Below are 20153 nucleotides of genomic sequence, written 5' to 3' on the forward strand. Positions count from 1 at the left end.
GAGAGTAGGTTGCTATTGGCCTACTATTGAACATGATTCTTTTTATCTTTTCAAATGGTGTCTACCTTGTCAGCAACATGCAAATTTGATATGAGCTCCAATTCAAGATTCCCAACCTATCACACCACCATGGCCATTTGTATGTTGGGGGTTTGAGCTTATCGATGTCATTACACTCCTATCTTTAGAAGACCACAAATGGATCATCGCTACTGCAAATTATTTCACCAAGTGGGTTGATGATATTCTACTTGTCACTGCCATGGGAGTTCAGGTATCTAAATTCATCCTCTCTCATATTATATAACATGTCGGTATCCCTGCTACCATTTTTATTGAGCACAGAGGTAACTTTGAAAACCTTAATATGGAAGAGTTATGCACCTCCCTCTACATTCATTGGCATTTCTCCAGCCTATACTTCCCATAAGGTAACAATCAGGCTGAGGAAACTAACAAAATCCTACTCAAAACCCTCAAGAAAGTTGTCAATGAATTTGATGGCAATTGGTATTTACAAATCAACCTAGTCTTATGGGCTTACCATATGTCGTTCTATCCATTCAAAAGAAAAAATCCATACTCCCTAGTCTATGATGTTAAAGTAGTAATGTATATTAAGGTTGAATTTTGATCCTTGCGCATATCTTTACAAGGACAAATATTAGAGGAGGACTACAAAGTTGTGAGACTCACATAGCTAGATCTACTGGATGAAAGAAGACAATAGGCTTACAGCTAGTTGACAGTTTATTCAAATCACCAAGTGCAACTTCAACAAAAAATTTCACCCACAACAATTTCAAGTAGGTGACATGGTCCTCAAAGAAAAGCAGATTAAGAAAAGAAGGGCAATTTTGAGCCCACATGGCTTGGTCCATATGTTTTCATAACATCTTTTAGATTGGGAGCATATCAACTATCAACACTAGAAGGAAAAACTCTAAATGATTTGACCAATATCATTCACCTCAATAAGTTGTACACCTAAGCCCCTCACTGTATCCTACTAATCTTTAAAAAAAAAAATAGTAAAGAAAAATAAGCATCCAATGGTGAAAATTTGGCAATACAAGCGGCCTTGGATAGGTACCTTAGTGAAAACCTAGCAATAGGTGTCATGTATATTTGACCTTCCCACTATCTATGAAAAATCCACACCTTCCCACCCTCTCATTAGATCCAACCATCCATCTCCCTATGTTCCCATGATGTTCTAATATCAGATTGCAACAATGTACGTCTCACTATCCCAATTCTTGAGCTTGAAAGCTGAATCAAAGCAGTGTATTATATCATGACATTCTCATGTGTACAATATCCCTATATCGTATTTATGTATCGTGTCCTTGTATCATATCTATGTGTCATACCCCTTTATTATAATTAGTGTACTATATAACTTTCACTATCTCTTCATCTTGAGTGTTTCATCCACTATATCTTTATCCCGAGCTTGTCATCTTCTATCTCCTCATCTTGAGCTTTTTGACATTGTACTATTTCATATCAATTCATGCTATCCTATCATACTAAGATTTTGTATAGTGATCCTTGTAAATATCTTGGGTTTTGTTTTGTATATCCTAGAGTCAATCTTCATCTTAGTCTCATTGTATATACCTCACTTTTTGTGTCAGTTCATGTCTGGTCACAAATTGTAGTTCTCTTGGTTTAGTGCTTTAGTGAATCCTCATACGATATCCCTTATCATCAAAATGTTATCCTAAAGGTTCTAATTGCCCATCTCATATCATCATAGTCCCAGATACTACTGATAGGTCCTTCTAAGATGCATCCTTCTTCATGTTTGACCTTGGTCTGTCAGTATCTAGTCCTACCAATCTCTTTGGAAAAAGGTTCCCTTTCATGGGTTTACATTTTCTTTTGATTTATGTTCTTTTTAGGATTTCAAGTTTGTTTCTTAAAGTATCTTTTCCAAGTGATTTGGGTTGTTTCCTCCTCAAAGTCACCACAATCACTTTATATCACAATGTCCTTGCAAATGGGGTAATTTGAGAGAAAGGTCTTGATCAAGTCTTTCATATTTTTCTTTTCTTCTTGCGAGTTAGTCAGATGTGACCCTTGCATATTCCAAATATGTGACCATTCATGGTTGCATGGTGCACTTGGGAAATATCATTTGTTTGTGGGTTAACCATTATCATTTCCACTCTAATTCCTCTAGGATCCATGTGTGATGCTAAGGAAATCCTTGGGTGTTTGTTTTGAGTCAGTCCTGTATAATATTGGTGTAGAGGCCTTGATGTTCTTTGTAACCTTTGCATGTCTCTAATATTACTACATCAAAGTCAGTGCTCAACTACATGGTCTTGCTCCCCATTGGAACACCCCCCACTCAAGCTTCAATAGATTCCAACCCTTCCCTATTTCACTAACATCCAAGCCAATTTTTAGAATCCTGTCCAAGAGAAAATCATATCCAGGCATGCAATCCAATCAGTCCTACAATCATGATCCAACAAATCCATTAGTCCCAACAGTATCCAAAGTTTCCAAACTTCCTTCATCCCACCATCACCCCTTTGCATTCATTTTTAGCCATTTATCCCCAAACCCGAGTCCTTAATCCATGGTTATACTTGTGTACTTGGTTTTCACTATATTGTATTTCCATAGTGTGAGTATGAGCTCCCTTCACCCCCTCCTCTTAGCCATTCTACGTCCTCCCTCTTGCCCCAGATTCTTGTACCTTTCAAGAAGCCATTAGGGCTCATCTTTTTTCCTCACCACCTTCTCAAGGAGGCATCCCACAATTGAATCTCTCCTCTTCCTGCTCAAGACTAGGGCAACTTTGTTTCTTTGAAAATCTTCTTCTCATCGTCTATCTTCAAACTTCTTTGAGATAGTGTTGTCCTAACACTATGTCAAAGAGAGAAAAAATGTAGACACCTAAATTTGATTACACCATTTAAGTAATCCTATTTAATAATCTCCTAAGGCATCATTGCTTAATGATTTAATATTTAATAATTTATCATCATCCCCTAGTTAATTAATTTAGTTAATTAACTATAGTCCAATTGATAAATTTAAAAGATAATCAAAAGTCTAAGTTGTTAATTAAATCCCTATTCTCCTATTAAATTAAATAATTGCACTATGGCTATTTAATTTGATTACACATCCCCTTTTATTAAAGAAATCATTTTAAATCAAATCCCCAACCTCAAACTAATCCTAAACCCCTATAAATAGCTAAATCCAACCCATTCACCCATGCTAACCTCACCTCATACACCATGTTTCATCCCTTGAAGGTTCCCATCCATTGAAGTCTTGAAGCAAGTTGAGCACACATATGACCATCTCAGATACATCAACTAATGTTGATCATGTGGTTTGTATTCTCTTTTACCTTGTCTTCTTTTGTCTATTCATAGGTGTTAACCTTATTATTTTTGTTGAGTACTTTGCTTAACTATTGTATTCCATTGACACTAACTATTTGAGGTGATACATCTCCTGTAACTTTTCTAGTCATGTCGGTGGTGCCTCTTGTGCTCCCACCCATTTCAAAACCTGTTGTTTTAGGAATGACATCTTTGACTGCATCTCATCCTACCTGGGTCCACACTTCATAGGTTCCCTCCATGATTGCTTCTCATCTTTTTTGAATGTCCCACAACCTAGGTGGAGAAGATCTAGATGGAAGCTCTGACAAGTGAATAATCATCTTTGGCGGAGATTCTTCTCCTAGCTTTAGAACCAATTCCTTCTTGCACAATGGTTTCTCCTCTCTTGGGGAAAAGGATGAAATGTAAGAGTTTTTCTCATAAATTTACTCTCTTGGAATGCACAAGGTCTTACAGACCTTCCTTGCAAGTACTATGTTCATGATACCAAATGCAAGCTTGATTTCCTAGATATTATGTGTTTCTAGGAGGTTAAATTTTTTGGGTTTTTGGTCAACACTGCTTGTTACATTATTTGGCCAGATAATATGGTTTTTCTTCACAAAATTAAGTTGGTTGAGGTTATGTTGTTACTTTTATTTCTCTTCATTTGATTTATTTAACTATTTCTCAGAGCTTGATCCCATGTAGAGAATTGTGTGGGTTTTGATGTCCTTCAACAATCATTCCTGTGCTATAGTTAATGTTTATGCTCCCAATGATGTTGTTGAAAGATCATAACTATGGCATTTGATGATGGATCATTTGCCACCAACCACTTGGATCATGTGTGGGGATTTTAATATGGTTGATTTGGCTTCTAACAAAGATTGGATTTTACCCTTTAAATGGACAACTAGGTAACAAGAGGTTTGATATTATATGCGTAATAAATTGGGCTTTTTTTATCCCAATTCTCACTATTGTCAACATGGTGGAGTTTGACATATTAGCTGGTTCTAATAGGATTTTCAAGCAGCTTTATTGTGCTATGATTACTGCTCAATCTTAATTTTTTTTTAATGAGAAAAGAGAGTTACCTGTCATTCCTCTACCTGATTTGACTTTGTCAAACCACTATCCCATATTTTTGACTATTATTTGGCAAACAACTCAATGAAATCTTTCCAAAACACAATTCTTTCTCAACGCGTCAATTTTTAGTCATGAACCCACTATGAATCATATCTTGTGTATTTGGAACTTGGAGTCTCGACCTCACAATTACTCTAGGCAAATTCAATGGTAGAATGATGCCATCTCCCATACGACAAGATTTCTCTACATCTATGGTAGACAACTTGTCATGTACCACATGTGTTCCTATCTTTCAACTACCAAAGATATGTGTGCCACTTCTAAGGCCTTGTCTATGAATGTATTTGATTTAGACCTACAAATTTGACTTGGTAATCTTTGTCATCAGAAGAAAATTGCTGACAATCTAGTGGAGCCCAGATCAAGGCTCACTCCACTGGTTTGAAGTTGGAGACCAAGGCTCCAAGGAATTTTTTAGAGGCTCTTAGAGCTCACTATACCTCTGTGGGGATCAAAATAATTAAGGAAGGTCAAAAAATCTTCTCTAAACTTCTTAGCATTATTCAACCTTTTGTTTGACACTATGGGAAGGTGTTCATAGCATAGGGAAATTCAGCTGACAAGGAACAAGATTTGAAGGAATGCATTATTTTTACTCTAAACCAGATTGGAATTGAGCAATATACTCTCTGTGAGCTAATGGTAACCATCAGTAACCTCAAAGAAGCTGTCTTCCCATGGAAGATGGCAAGGCTCCTATTTGTGATGATTACTTGTGTAAATTTTACAAAGCGAGATTCCATTGGTCTTGACTTGCATAAATTTTACCTTGAATCTTTTAACACTAAGTCTCTAGGCAACATTATCAACCAAGGGAACACTAAATTCATACCTAAAGTTGGTGACCCTAAGGGTATCTACAACTAGAAGCTTATCATTTTTTTGGATGTCTTCAATAAAATCATAGCTAAGGCTTTGGCTATTGAGATTCATCATCTCTTGTCCCTTATTGTTTGCCTCAAGCATACTAGTTTTCTCAAATCTAGATACATCTTTGACCATATTATTGTGGTTTGGGAAGACATGGAGGGAGATCATAAGTCTAAGAAACAAGCTCTTTTTTCTCAAAATTGACTTCGCCAATGCTTATGACCACATTGACTGGCCTTTCATTTTAGCCATGCTTCATGCCCTCAGATTTGGTTATATTTTTATCTAATTGATTCAAATGCTCTTTGGTGACACTTTTTTTTTCATTACCATCAATGGCAAGAAATATAAGGCCTTTGGTCTCTTTAGGTCCATTGGCCAGGGATGTCCTTTAGCTTTGGTTCTATATGTCCTTGTTGCTAAAGATTTTGGTTGTTCGCTTGTTAATGCCATTTATTCTAGCTATGTTAGAGGTATTTTCCTACCTGATTCACCTAGGGAACTTCACATATGACTCCTTCCTCACTCTCATTGAGGATGAGGAAAATGTACCCAATGCTCTACAATGCCTTGATACTTTTTTCTTGGCCTCTTGGTTAGTATTTCGTTGGCACAAAACCTTTTGTTACATACATACTTTGTTCAATCTTGTCATGGCTCTTGTAGTATAAATGTAAATCGGTTCAACACAAAGAGGTCTTCTTCTTTCTGGGTATCCCCTTCACCATCCAAGCTTCATCTATGGAACTTTGGAATGTTGTTCTTGCCAAGTTTGTGAAGAAGCTAGACTACTAGATCATCAAGCCACTTTCTTTGGCTAGAAAGTTCCATATTTTCTCTAAGGTTATAGCTTCTACCAATGTTTACTATTCCTCCTATTAGGCTCCTTCCAAAGCCTCTTATTTGAAGTTGGAGAAATTCCTTAGGGATTTTCTTTAGGCTTCTAAAGCAGACCACCATGGATTTTACTGAGTCACTTGGGAGTATTTTTATCTACCCAAGGATTTTAGAAACCTTTGCCTTATTTCCACTTAGAAGAAGGGTACTGTCTTATGTGCCAAATGGGTTGTTCATGATATCACTAGAGATGAGGTCTGCAAAATTCTTCTTAGGTATTTCATTTGTTTTTATTTCTTGGTCAATGGACATGCTTAGAAGGGGATTGGTTTTCAAACCCTTCTCTTCATGCTTGAACCAGTGCAAATCCAGGGCACTTTTGTTGTTAGAAGTATCTAGAGAGCTTGGGAAGCCACCAAGTTGTGGCTTCATTAGGCTGGTGATGGTTTTAGGGATGGGCTCTCCAATGAGGCTAATTATTGCCTCTATTTTATGTTAATTTTAATACTCTATTTTAATACTGCCAAGACATTTGTGAACTTATGCTTAATTGAAATTATGATAAAGTTTAGATAGAACCATTAACACATGGGTAGATAGTTATGTCATATTTTACCAATATTATACATATAATGCAATATTTCATATAACCATCAAAATGCGTGTTCTAATATTTGGATTTAATTTGATTATGCTTATTTGCAAATATTTTTGCATCATAACTAACTTGTTAGGGAAGAAGTTCGAGGATGGTTGACAACATTCAAGGAGGAGCTTTAAGGCCCAACTATGGTGGAGAAACCATAATGGTTCTAGGAGACATGGCTACTACAAAGGAGGAGCTAGTACTCTAGGAATATAGGGATGAACTGTTGTTATATTCCCTCTATGTTTACTATTGTGTTGAATTGGTTATCCAAACTTTATTTCTTATACTGCAAACTATTATATTTCCTTCTTCTTCTCTGGTGGATTTGTAGTCAATTTTTTTTCTTTCTTGTGTTAGAATAAGTGTTGATCCTCTATTTATAGGGATTGGATCAATAGTTTTGGTATTAGAGAAAATTTTATGGAAAACCATTTTTGACTCCCATAGTGAGTTTTTTTATAGTTTTATGTATTGTTCTTATGTAAGGAGTTTTGGAATATAATGAAGTAATTCTTGGTTTACATTCTATGTTAGTAGATTAATAGAAGCTAACCATGGGGACCCACTTGGGAGGTGGATTAAATTAGAGTAGTGTAGATTTACTTCCAGCATTTCTAGTATTTTAGGTTGAAGTTATAGGTTTATTCCTGCAACATCATACTTTGTGAGTGTTCCTGCAACATCTGCAAGAGTAGTTATAGTGGATGGTCTGAGTTGAAATATAAGTTAGGGTATAGTTGTATTTCTAGCATTAATTTCAGTAAAGATTTAAGTGTGTTACTTTCTTGCAACACTAGTGTAGGTTCTTTCTTTGCATTTTACTTTCTTGCAGTATAAGCATAATGACTCCTTAACAAACCTAGTGCACATACTGTGCATTTCAAGTATACGTCCCTGAGTTGACAAACTAAATAGACCTCATGGTGGGGGAAATAATCATTAGATTGAATAAACTATTCCTAAGTAAGGCCTTGGACATGATTATCACACAACTATTGTAAGGTGGACCACTCTCTATGAACCAACATAACATTTGGTGGTCTCCCCATTTTGTGGTGCAAGGGGTTTCACTTGCTAAAGTATAGGGTGCTAGTGCACTATATTTTTTCAAACTTGACATTAGGACACCTAAAGATTTATTTTCTAGAGTTACTATGAGCCTTAGATCTTGGGATGACATACTGGTATTTTCTTTTTCTCCTCACATGCTCCGCAAGCTAGGTATTCAACCATTCAATCCATAGTGGAAGTATTGGAAGTGGTAGTTTTGTACTCCTCTTGTTAATTATAAGCCCAAGATGGGATACCTCTGGTTGGTGCCACACTTTCCTATGGTTGATAATCTTAACTAGCAGTGTCACCTCCAGTCTTCTTAGCAAAACTAGAGTTAAAGATTTAACACTATTTGGAATGTCATTATTAAGTTGTAGATTGCACACTTTGCTAGATGTGTTTTGTTTTAGGGCTGCCTCTAGGTCCTTGGCTCAAGCTTTTCCTTAGGAATACATGTAGATCTTGAAAGGATGAATGCAGAAGATGTTGGAAGCATGAATGTTGATAATACATATATGGGGAAATATTGTAGAAATATGATTAGATCATTATCATGATGATATGTTACATTTATGATTATGTTTTTCATTGATGCCAACATAGCAATTTTCTATGGTATTTGACAGAAGAACAACAGAAAGATCAAGTTGGTATGAGTAGATCCTTGAGTACTTTCACTAGCAAAGTTAGAGGGAGATAATACAAAGTGTCTAGTATATGTAGCTAACCTTAGAAGTATAAGATATTAATTTTGGAAGAAGTTATGCAAGTTTTGATGAAGATTGTTTTGAGATAAAGTTTATAGAAGCATGTTCTAGTAAACTTGTTATATCTCTTAGTAGATTTGTTATTCTAAGAAGCCAAAGTTAAAGATGTGAAGAAGACATTCTAGAGATGACATAGATAAGCTCGCTCATCATAATGTTACATGTATGAAAAGTTATTCAAGTTACAAGGTGAAAGATTAATGTTATCACTAAGTGTAACATGTTCTTAATGAGGTTCTATAATAATTAATTGAGAAGGTATAACAACCAACTTAGGGAACTATTTAATGGATTTGATAGAAAGGAAGGAAATTTTACTTTATCATGGAAGGAGGTAAGTGAATGATTGTAAGCAACATAAAGAGTAGAATGCAAAGATAAGAAGAGAAGAGTGAAGTTGGAAAGAACTTTGTTGCCGAGGTTTTATTGTGAGATCCAAGGTTTGATATTTGGATCTAAGGTTCATGACCTAGTCTACAAGTTCTAACAGTGATTGGTCTAGTTGATAGGATAGAAGAAAAATGTTAAAGTATAGTACATATAATTATTCTGCAAGGAATAGTTGAGAGATCAGTTGGACAGTGAGTTAAGTGGTCTTGCCCTAGAAATTGTCCGGACAATGGGTCCTTCTATCTTCCACAACTCCTAACAGGGTTAGCACAACTCTCAACAAGGTTGCAATCTCCTAACAGGGATTCAAAGTCTCCTAACAAGGACTCATATGTACTAAATATTGTAATAGATTCCTAATAGGGTCCATCCTCTAACAAGGAATATTTATATTAGTACATCATCTCATTGGAATCATTCCCATTGAGGTTTTCCCTCTGATCAAGGGTTTCCCTAGTTAACATATCAGGTGTAATTGTGTATGTGCATCTTAGATGGTTTTTGTTTTCTTTGATTGAATGGTTAAGATTATTTAAAGATGATAAATATTTTAATTATTGGATAATTGATTCACCCCACCCTCTCAATTATCTTGGTGGACTATTGTTTCTAATAGAAGATACAATAAAGGACATTGAATGTATGCAGGGAGATCTTGAATGTTGAAGTGTTATCGAAGATCAAGCATAAACTCCTTCAAGGTCTTGAATACATGAATCCTTGATCTTCAATAGAAGAATAGCTTAGATGCCTTGAATTCTTGAAGACTTGAGATCATCAGTGTGAGTAATTAAACTTGGCATGGATACTTTATGGATGAGAAATGGAGCATGTGGAAGGATTTATATAGAGCTTAGAATTGACTAACTCCCGTAGGTTGACTTGCCTAGAAGTTAACACCCTAGAGGTATCAAGATCCAAGACCTAAATAGAGGACCCAAAGTAGGGACCAATCAAGGGCGCACTATGGCCCTGACAACCAGGTTATGTAAAATAATGGATCCCTTTGGGTTACTAAAATATGTCCCAAATCTCTAAAATTAGGTACACAATCTAACATATAGTCATTTCAGTATGAAGAGAAGATTTCAAATGGATATATAAAGGAAAGAGAGGAATTAGGAGGATAGTGGTACCTCAAGCTTAACACCATGAAAATAAGTGTTTTAAAGAGGATCTATTAGATTTTACCCCAATTACACCTAGGAGAAAGAACATAAAAGGGAAGAAAGAAGAAGAGGTACAAGGAGATTAATGACCTTGAATTAAATAGGTGTTAAAACTTCATTAAATTGGAGTGCATACAATTTAAGATGGTACAAGTAGGTTTGGACATTATGCAAGAGTAGTAGCCCCATGTTATAAGTCAACATGATAGACCATAGTAGGATGATTCTTTTATTATCCTTGTGTTGTTGGTTCCCTGTACTCTCATTGATCAACAAGATAACATTGTTCTAGCAAATTTGGCTAAGGAGGTGTTGTTGGATGGCAAGGGACAAGGCTCATTTTTGGGTTTAGGTTTGCAACAATGACCTCATGAGAGAGTCTCATATGATAATTTTATCAAAGGTAGGTGTAAGAAGGATCATGAGAAGATTAAATTTGTTGGGAATTTATTAGTGGAATCTAGGGCTATTAAGTCCATTGATGTTCACTTCTCCCAATCTTCTTAATGTTTTTTTCTCTCTTGGAATGTTAGGGGGTTGAATAACATCCCCTTGAAAAAAGGTTATTTACAATTTAATTGCATTTCATTCACCAAACACCTTTTGAATTTAGGAGACTAAGGTCTCTATTGATGACATTATTCACCATGCTTCTCGTATTTGGTATTTTGGCCAATGTCAATTGACTAGTTCTCAAGGTAATTCTAGAGCTTTGAAACTTTTCTAGCATCAACCTAAGATTGTTCCCCTTTGGTTGATTTCTATTCATTCTTGTATTTCTATGGTTGTTACTTCTTTGGGTTTTGGTGAGACTTGTAATAATTTTCCTTAGGCCAAAATCACCCAAGATCAAGGAACTCAAGCATTAGCATAGAATAGACCAACAAAGTATGATCAGAATAACAATATGATATTCAATTGATGTAATTGCATGTACATACACACTAGGAGTGCCTGAATATAAAGGCCTCTAGAATGCTTCTAGAATGACTAGGAGTTAGCACACTGATAAGTCTTACAACCAAGAAAATGTCCACTATGAGTGGATTATCCTCCATTAAGTATAGGAGTAAGTGCGATGATGAGAGGATAAGCATACAAAAGTGTCACAAATAAAAATATGTTGTAGACACCATGTGCTAAAATAAGAGTGTGAACTACTATGTTGTTTACATGAAAACTCAGTTAATTATGCAAACTCCAATGTTGTAGATGTTGGAGTTGATGAAAGCCAACTCTGAAGATGCCCAAGATCACCTGCATGCGAGAACCTGTCAAAGAGAAGCCAAGAAGAGGAAGAGCATGGAGCAAGGAAAAAACCCTAAACAAACATGAGAGATAATGTGTGCAAATACAAGAAGAAATATGTTTACAATGAGAATGCCTTATGTTATAAAAATACAAAGAGGGAGCCCACTTATAAAGAACTCATGGAAGCTTGTAGAACAAGCTGGAAGGTGGTAGAAGATAAGGATGACAACTCAACACATATCCACAAAAGGTGGAACACGCTAGAAGAAAACAAACTCCCGTGTTGTAAACAACTAACCACTACATGCATTAAATACAAAATATTAAATAAATGCATTTACCTAAGTAAGTTTAAGTAGTAGAATAGATAATTAATAAATAATTAATTATTTACTCTAACACCCCCCCTTAAGTGCAACTTAGGAAAATGTCTTAAGCTCACAAAACTAAGATGAATGCAGAATGGGTCCCGACAACAAGGCCATGTTAGGTACCCATGAAAAATGCAACAAAATGCAACCTCTGAAAATGAAGAAAGAGAGAAAACCACGTGGGAAAAACCCTCCCCCAAAAAGAGGTAACCTAGTGAAGAACATAAGAAGCCTCCAACTAGGAAAATGTCCCCTAAAAGAGGAATAAGGAGTGATCATGAAGAAGCATCACTGAAGCATGAAGAAGCTGCAAAATCTGTCAAACTACTGATCTAAAGAACCTCCATGGAAGAAGATGGCACGAACCGAGCATGTCTATATGGTAGATGATCCATCTCATCAAAATGCATAGGTAGCCAGCCACTGCAATCGCCTTGTACATAGGATCAACCACTGAATACATAGTTCACACTATTGAACCATCAAACCATGGATGCATTAGAACAATAGCATAACCCCCCCTTAATGCAGACAGGGTGTGGTGACAGATAATTGAGAAGGTGGGCCAAAGTCTCTTGCAAACGAACCAAGAACGATGAGAGAGGGAAGAGGTACAGACACCTATAAAGACACGGTCAAACTGACTCTACATGGGGCTAATGTCATGGAAGGGACACTCACTTGACAAAGGAAGAATGCCTAAAACAACAAACAACTATCTCACCCATGGTGCTTTATGAAAATAATGCATGTACAACTAACTCAAAACAACGTTCATGATCCCTAGAATGCAAGAGTGAAACTTTATCTACATAAAAGTGCTTCAAAATGATAGCTACAATGATCAAAACTAAAAAAGAGCTGTAAAAAAAAAAATTACAACCGAAAACAAGAGAAACCATGCCAGGGAAACGATCCTTGGGCCTAAAATAATCAAGATATCCACCATAGAGCAAAAATGCCAAAACTATGATAGAAAGAGTATGGTCAAAAAACTCAAGAAAAGGACCACATTTCTAAAAAGGTGACAAAACTAGCTTTTCAAAAATATAAAGTTTTCAAAAAATGGGCATGGGATGCAAAAGATATGCTTGCCGGAGTCAAAAATAGGACTTTGGACTTCAACTAAAAAAACAAACAACAAAAAGGCATCAAAACTTAAAAATACCTACACCAATATCTTCATCTTAGAACTAAATTTTCGATGCTTCTTTCGAATCAGAAAAATACCTTCGTATGCTCAAGTTATGGCCAAAAAATTGAAAGTAGGTCCAAAATGACCTTGAAGGAGATGTGCAAGCAAGGCTGATGCAGTGCTGATGTCAGCATTTCACTAGCTTAAATTTGATGGCCACAGGGTCGTTGCTGTAAAAAAAAGCCACATGGTGGTATGATAGACATGGCAGGGGCCACGTGGCAAATTGCCACGTGGCACCCATGCCACGTGTCACTTGCTGGTTCGCTATGACTACAAATCGAAATCCACGTTGATTGTTCAGAATAGCCATGTGGCAATTGTTGATTAGCTGCAGTAGCTGACAAAGTGTTGATGTAGACCAGAGGAGCTTGGGAATTTCACCAGTGGAGGTGGCGGGATCGACGGAGTCTCGGCGGCAGAACAGAAAGGCAGTCGATGAAAACAACCAAGACGCCACTGACTGAGCTAGGTGCAGGCAGTGCAGAGGAAGAGACTTCGCCTAGGGTGGCGCCGCCTACTGCAGTCACTGTAGGTTGCACACAGGTGGCACGGTGGTAGTTTCGTAGTGGCGCGGCGGTGGCGCCTGCCTGTTAAAAAATTTTAAATTTTTTTCACAGAGATCGTCCATATGACTGTATGGAAGGGCCTGTGGGCAAAAATTTTTTGCCTCTCGGAGCTCTGTCTCCAAAATCAAAAAGCTTTATATGAATCTTAACTAAAAATGACCTTTTAGATCCAATGGTGATGTCCATTTTGCCCCAATGTGATCTAAAAATTTGTTGATCCCTTGATTTGAAGAAAAAATGCAGAAACAAACTAGAGTTTGTGACTTCAAATCACGACTTCAAAAATCTTCAATCAAGTAGCAGTAGGAAGGCTCTGATATCATGTTGGAGTTGATGAAAGCCAACTCCAAAGATGCCCAAGATCACTTGCATGTGAGAACCTGTCAAAGAGAAGCCAAGAAGAGGAAGAGCATGGAGCAAGGAAAAAACCCTAAATGAACATGAGAGACAATATGTGAAAATACAAGAAGAAATGAATTTACAATGAAAATGACTTATGTTATGAAAATACAAAGAAGGAGCCCACTTATAAAGAGCTCATGGAAGCTTGTAGAACAAGCTAGAAGGTGGTAGAAGATAAGGATGACAACTCAGCACATATGCACAAAAGGTGGAACATGCTAGAAGGGAACAAACTCTCGTGTTGTCAACAACTAACCACTACATGCATTAAATACAAAATATTAAATAAATGCATTTACTTAAGTAAGCTTAAGTAATAGAATAGATAATTAATAAATAATTAATTATTTACTCTAACAGTAGACACCATGTGCTAAATTAGAGTTCCTTACTCCTATGTTGTCAACATGACAACTCATAAGAGTATGCAAATTCCTAGGTGTCAAACTAATAAATAATAAAATAATGCATTGACCTAAGTAAACTTAAGTAAAGTGTAATAATTAAATATTTATTTAAACAAACACCCCCCCTTAACTGAAACTTAGGGGAATGCACTTAAGCTTATGAAAGCTAAGATGAAAATGCAAGATGGATCCCGACTACTAGGCCATGTTAGGTACCCATGTAGAAAATACAATGAAATCTCTCATAAAGCAGAGAAAGAGGGAAAAACTCATGAGAAAAAACATCCCCCAAAAAGAGAGAAGTAAAAAATCAAGATGCATGGAAGGAGTAATCAAGACCCCCCCATTACGACATACATCAAGTATATATACAATAGAGAAGTATGAGAAGAACACAATCCCAAAAGAGGAAAAGGTCCCCCCTAAAAGAGAGAAGAAGAAAGGAGACAAGGTAGTCCCCCCCCCCCCCCCCCCCCCCAAATGAAGAATTTCAATTAGTGATAGCTGCTTCAATGTAGAAGTTGATCTAGGACTGCTAAATAATGTTCCTCCCCTTTCAAAGAAACAATGACATAGGTACAAATGAGATACTTCCCCAATGTGTAGATAGAATCTTGATGATGAATGGTGTCTCTGAAACCTGCTCAACTATCCCTATGTCAATAATGACTATTGCCCCTTCCAATGCTACTGAAAAGAATAATGTCAGATCTAGCAAGGATGGATGAAGAACATGTCCCAAAGAACCATGTGTCTCCTCAAATGATAAATAGACCGCTTGTAATTATTGTACATAAGGATCCATGATCATATCAACCTGTGAAGACTGATCATGTAGAGAATGGATAGGAGGGTTAGAGTGAGTCCTTGCAACAATTGAAGAAGGATATTTTTCATCAAAGAGAAGATGTATATAATCAATGATGTCTCCCAAATCTACTATGTATGACTCCACAAATAAACCTAAAATGTCTATCGAGAAGTCATCCCCTAATGTTGGAGCTGGAAGACAAGGTGTAACCAACTGTACTAATTTGCATGGACCTATCACTGTAGCAATGTAGGCATGTGGAATGTGTTGATGCTATAACCTCTGCTTGAATCTATTAATAGGATCCCACATATCTGAGTCTGTTGAATCACTATCATTGCTGTCACTATCAGTTTCCATAACGTATGGAGTATGAAGAGGATTAGAGGATAAGTTGGGTGAACTTTCCTCAAAGTGAACATTCCTCTCTATAAAAATCTCACGAGTCTTAGAATCCATAAGTCTATATGTCTTAACATTATCTTCATATCTGATGAAAGTACAAGGCCTTGTGGTGGTGCCTTGCATTCCCTAGAAGATATGTTTGCCCATGCTAAACAACCAAAAACTTTGAAATGTTTCACAACTGGTTTTCTGCCACACCATGCCTCAAAAGGAGTCTTTCCATCTAAGGCATAATGAGGAGACCTATTAAGTATGTGATTAGCACTACTTAGAGCTTCGACTTCAAGTGATGGATCAAGAGACTTGGCTTGAATCATACAACTTACCATAGACTTAAGAGTTTAAATCCTCATTTCTGCAACACTTGTCTTTTGCAAATTGAATGCTACTAGATTTTGAAGATCAATACCCTCAAGTTTACAAAAGTCTCTAAGTCTTGAGTTCACATATCTACTTTCATTATCCATATGTAGAACCTTGATGGCTTTCTTTGATTGCTTTTCAACATGTCTCTTGAAGGCTAGAAACTTGTCAAACACTTCATTCTTGTGATCAAGAAAGTAGACCCATGTATAGTGTGAAAAGTCATAAATGAAAGTGAGGATGTAACGAGCCTTGATAACTAATGTTATTGCAAAAGGACTTGCTAGAACCACGTGAACTAATTGAAGAACAATTGATGCTCTTGAAGAATTCCCTTTATCATACTTCTCCTCTAGATGAATATCCATTTAACAAGTTGAACATTCACCCTTAGAAAAGTTGATTGTAGGTAGACTTTTGACCATATTGTTTGAGAAAATTTGATGAAGATAGTGGAAGGGAAGATGTCCATACCACTGATGCCATAATTTGCATTGTGAATGAGATTGAGTCAACAAGGCATGTGAAGGAGAATTAGGTACAAAGTGGGAGAAGGAATAAAGCCTTTTGTCATGATTGAATTTACCCACTGCAACCAATGAATCATCTTTAAGATTGCACACCATTACTGAATTAGGAAGGAACTCAACTTTATTGGCATCTCCATAGTGAGTGATTTGGTAGATTGAAAGGAGATTAGAGCTAAGGTTGGGAACATAGAGAACTTCTTTGAACTCCCCATTTTCCATCTCAACTTGTCCTTTCCCTTCAACTTCCACTTTTGTATCATCTCCTACAAAGATGTGTGTTACCTTAGACTGCTTCAATGAAGAAAAGTCTCCTTTTGAACAATCCATATGATATGAGGCACTCAAGTCAAGAATCTATTCCCTTGAAGAACTTGAACTAGCCATAAGTTCTTGCCCTTTTCCCTTTGAAGTGGGTAGAGTTGAATCCTTGGAAGCATTTGGCACATTGATTTTGTTCTTCCTAAGTAGGTTTTCCAACTCATCGATTCTCTTAGTCTTGCAATGATGCTCATCATGATTTAGTTTCTTGTGATATGCACAAAATAGTTTATCCTTCTTATCATTGTTTCCCTTCTTGTTGGAAGAAGAATTGCCTTGTTGTGAGGAGGAAAATTGTTGTGTCTCTGATTGTGATTTTTGCTTCCACTACTTCTTCTTGCTGTTGGTAGAACTTTTGCCACTTTGATTTGATTCGTTCTCATTAGTAGCCACCAATGATTTGGTCTTTGATGATTTGAGAATTCCCATATCTATCAACTTGGATTGTTCCAACATCAACATTTTTCCAAATTCATCAAATGTAGGCTTAGTGAAGGCACTTCCCATGGTCAACTTGTGAGTGTTATAAATCAACACAAAAGATTCATACTCTAAAGGTAGCCTCTTCAAGATGTGATAAATCAATTGATCATCCTTCATGGGATTACCACAATCTTTATGTAGTGCTCTCAATTCATTGGCTTTGTTGATATAATCTTGAATTGTGTCAAAATTCTTAGGATCTAATAGAAGTGCATCATCCTCAATTTGGTATCCCTTTTCCTCATCCACCTTACCATACAACCCTTCAAGTTTTTCCCAAGCAGCCTTGACTTCCTTAAAGCTAGAAATGTGAAACGAGAGACTCTATAAACACAACTCTTGATAATTTCTAAAGCTTGATTGTCTTTAATTTTCCAATCAACTAGTTCTACAACATCAGTGGGTTTGGTAACTGTGCCATCAACATATAGATTTAAACTTTTTTCCATTAATCTACTCCATACAATATCTCTCCATGTAGCATAATTGTGTGAAGTTAGAAGTGGAATTTTAGGTGAACCCATGATGCAAAGAATTAAAAGAGCACAAAAGAGAGATACAAGAACACAAGAGACACCCCCCCTATTCACTCAATCAAAGACACCCACCCCCCCTGCCCCCCGCCAACTGAAAAAGAAAAAAGAAAAATGATGCTTTTGGCACTTTATATGTAGTGTGTGCACAATAGGCCACCTGCCAAAATGTACAAAAGTGGGCTTCTGATTTTGCTGCTTACAACTACCTTTTGAGGTTCAAATCTAGCACTAAGCACTGTAGCTCAGATGCACAACAATTTTGAAGAGTAATCAAAGCAATACAATGTAGAAAAGGACCTAATTTTGAAAGTGATTTTTTTTGCACACAAGCCTATAATCTGATTGCAGTTTTAGAAAGTAGATGAAAAATTAATCACTTTCAAAAAAAATGAAACCTGAAAATGTGTCCAAATGAGCCCATATGGAGCATTTGAAGTTGCAAAATGAAGGATTGGATAGGTATAGTGGCCAAAAAAAGTAATTTCTAACAAATCCATGCACCAAAACTAGAAAAGAGCAGCACCATTGAAAAGTTCAAGAAATTCTACCCAAAATAATTAAAAAATTGCACCTAATTTGGAGTCCAAATGACTAAGTTATAGCCTCCCAAAGTCAGACTATCAAATCAAGACTACATCTGGAGAGGGGTTTGGGTAGCAAACTAGGAGCTTAAATTTGATGGTCACATAGTAGTCATGGTAGTGCAATTTGGCCTACAAATAAGGGTCAAATAGCCATCAAATTTATGCTTGTATTTGGTTGACGTCAACAAAAAATTAGCCCTTGGGTGACGTGGTAGGTGAGATCAGCATACGGCTGGTCCATATGTTGTATGAATGGGCTAACATATGATACATGTGTCCAGGTTGACGTGTCCTCTTAGGTGGTGGATGACATGGGCAGCTGAGCTAATGTGGTAGATCGGTAGTTGTTGACTAGGCGGGTGTCCAATGGGGTACAGACATGTCAAAGGGTGTAGTTAGAGTTGGTGCCTAGTACACATGGCAGATGGTGATTGGACTGGAAGTGACCACAATGTTCCTAGACTATTCAACAGTGTCACCGAAAATGGTATCGCAGGGGCCAAAAAATGGTAGTCAGTGCTGAGTTTTGTTGTTGCTAGCTGTTAGAAGTCTTGAATGGCTAGTGGGAGTTAACAATGCCATTGACAAAAAAATATTCGACGACAAGAGTTTTTTTGATGAATAGGAATTATCTCTCGTGCTGATGGGAGGTGACTTGAAATGGACAACGTGGAAGTTCTAGAGGTCAGAGACTTTGAACGGTCACTGTAAAAGAATAGTTGTGTCGGAGATCAAGGGCCAACAATGTAAATTGGCTATCACTTAATAATGCCAATGAAACATTGGCTTAGTCCCACATTGCATATGATTTAGTATGTAGGGGGGGTTAAAATTCCAAGGCCACCATGATTGGAATTGGCTTAAGGGCTGCAATGTTATTTGATGCCCACTGAGTGCCAATTTCCAGTAGTGAATTAGTTAGATTTTATGGTAGATGCCGCTAGGAGTGTAAATTGCCAATTAAAAAAGGAATATTCCCTATGAAAATTCCCCATGGTGACTATGGTTTTACCACCTGGGTCCTACAAAAAAAAAAAAATTCTCTGCAGGTTGAATAGGCTTAATTTATTTTTGAAAAATTGCTCCAAAAATTGCAGGAAAAATCTGATGGAAATTGTAGAGAAAATAACATTGATCTAAAAATAAATTAAATAGATCTAATAAACGATCATATCGAATTTGCAAATTGGGCCTTTAGGTGCCGATTTGCAAAAAAAAATTGTCTCAAATTTGACTATGGCCTACGGTAGGCAAATTTATAGTCAAATTTCACCAAATTGATGTTTCAGATGTAATGGTGAGGTTTGCTTTGGCTCTAGATGCCCTCAATGACTGTGATGCTCTAGATTTGAGTCAAGGTCCTCTAAGAGGTGAAGCAAGAAAATGGTCTTGAAAAACTATGTGAAGAGAAATTCCCTCAGCTTTGATACCATGTAAGAATTTGCCTTAGGAAAAAATCACTGCAGATCAAGGAACTCAAGCACTAACATAGAATGGACCAACAAAGTATAATCAAAATAACAATATGATATTCAATTGATGTAATTGCATGTACATACACAATAGGAGTGCCTAAATATAAAGGCCTCTAGAATGCTTGTAGAATGACTAGGAGTTAGCACACTGAGAAGTCTTACAACCAAGCACATGTCCACCAAGAGTGGATTATCCTCCATTAA

General features: G+C 36.7%; 1 pseudogene; it reads left to right on the forward strand.

The window, feature by feature from the left end:
• LOC149555422 (DNA mismatch repair protein MSH2-like) overlaps positions 1 to 13627 on the forward strand; it is a 59391-nt pseudogene extending 45764 nt beyond the window's left edge.
• The last annotated feature ends 6526 nt before the right edge of the window (positions 13628 to 20153 follow it).

The sequence above is a fragment of the Cupressus sempervirens genome, chromosome 5 (genome assembly GCF_028749045.1).
Source record: "Cupressus sempervirens isolate cs-2001-9-10 chromosome 5, ASM2874904v1, whole genome shotgun sequence".
NCBI classification, from domain to species: Eukaryota; Viridiplantae; Streptophyta; class Pinopsida; order Cupressales; family Cupressaceae; genus Cupressus; species Cupressus sempervirens.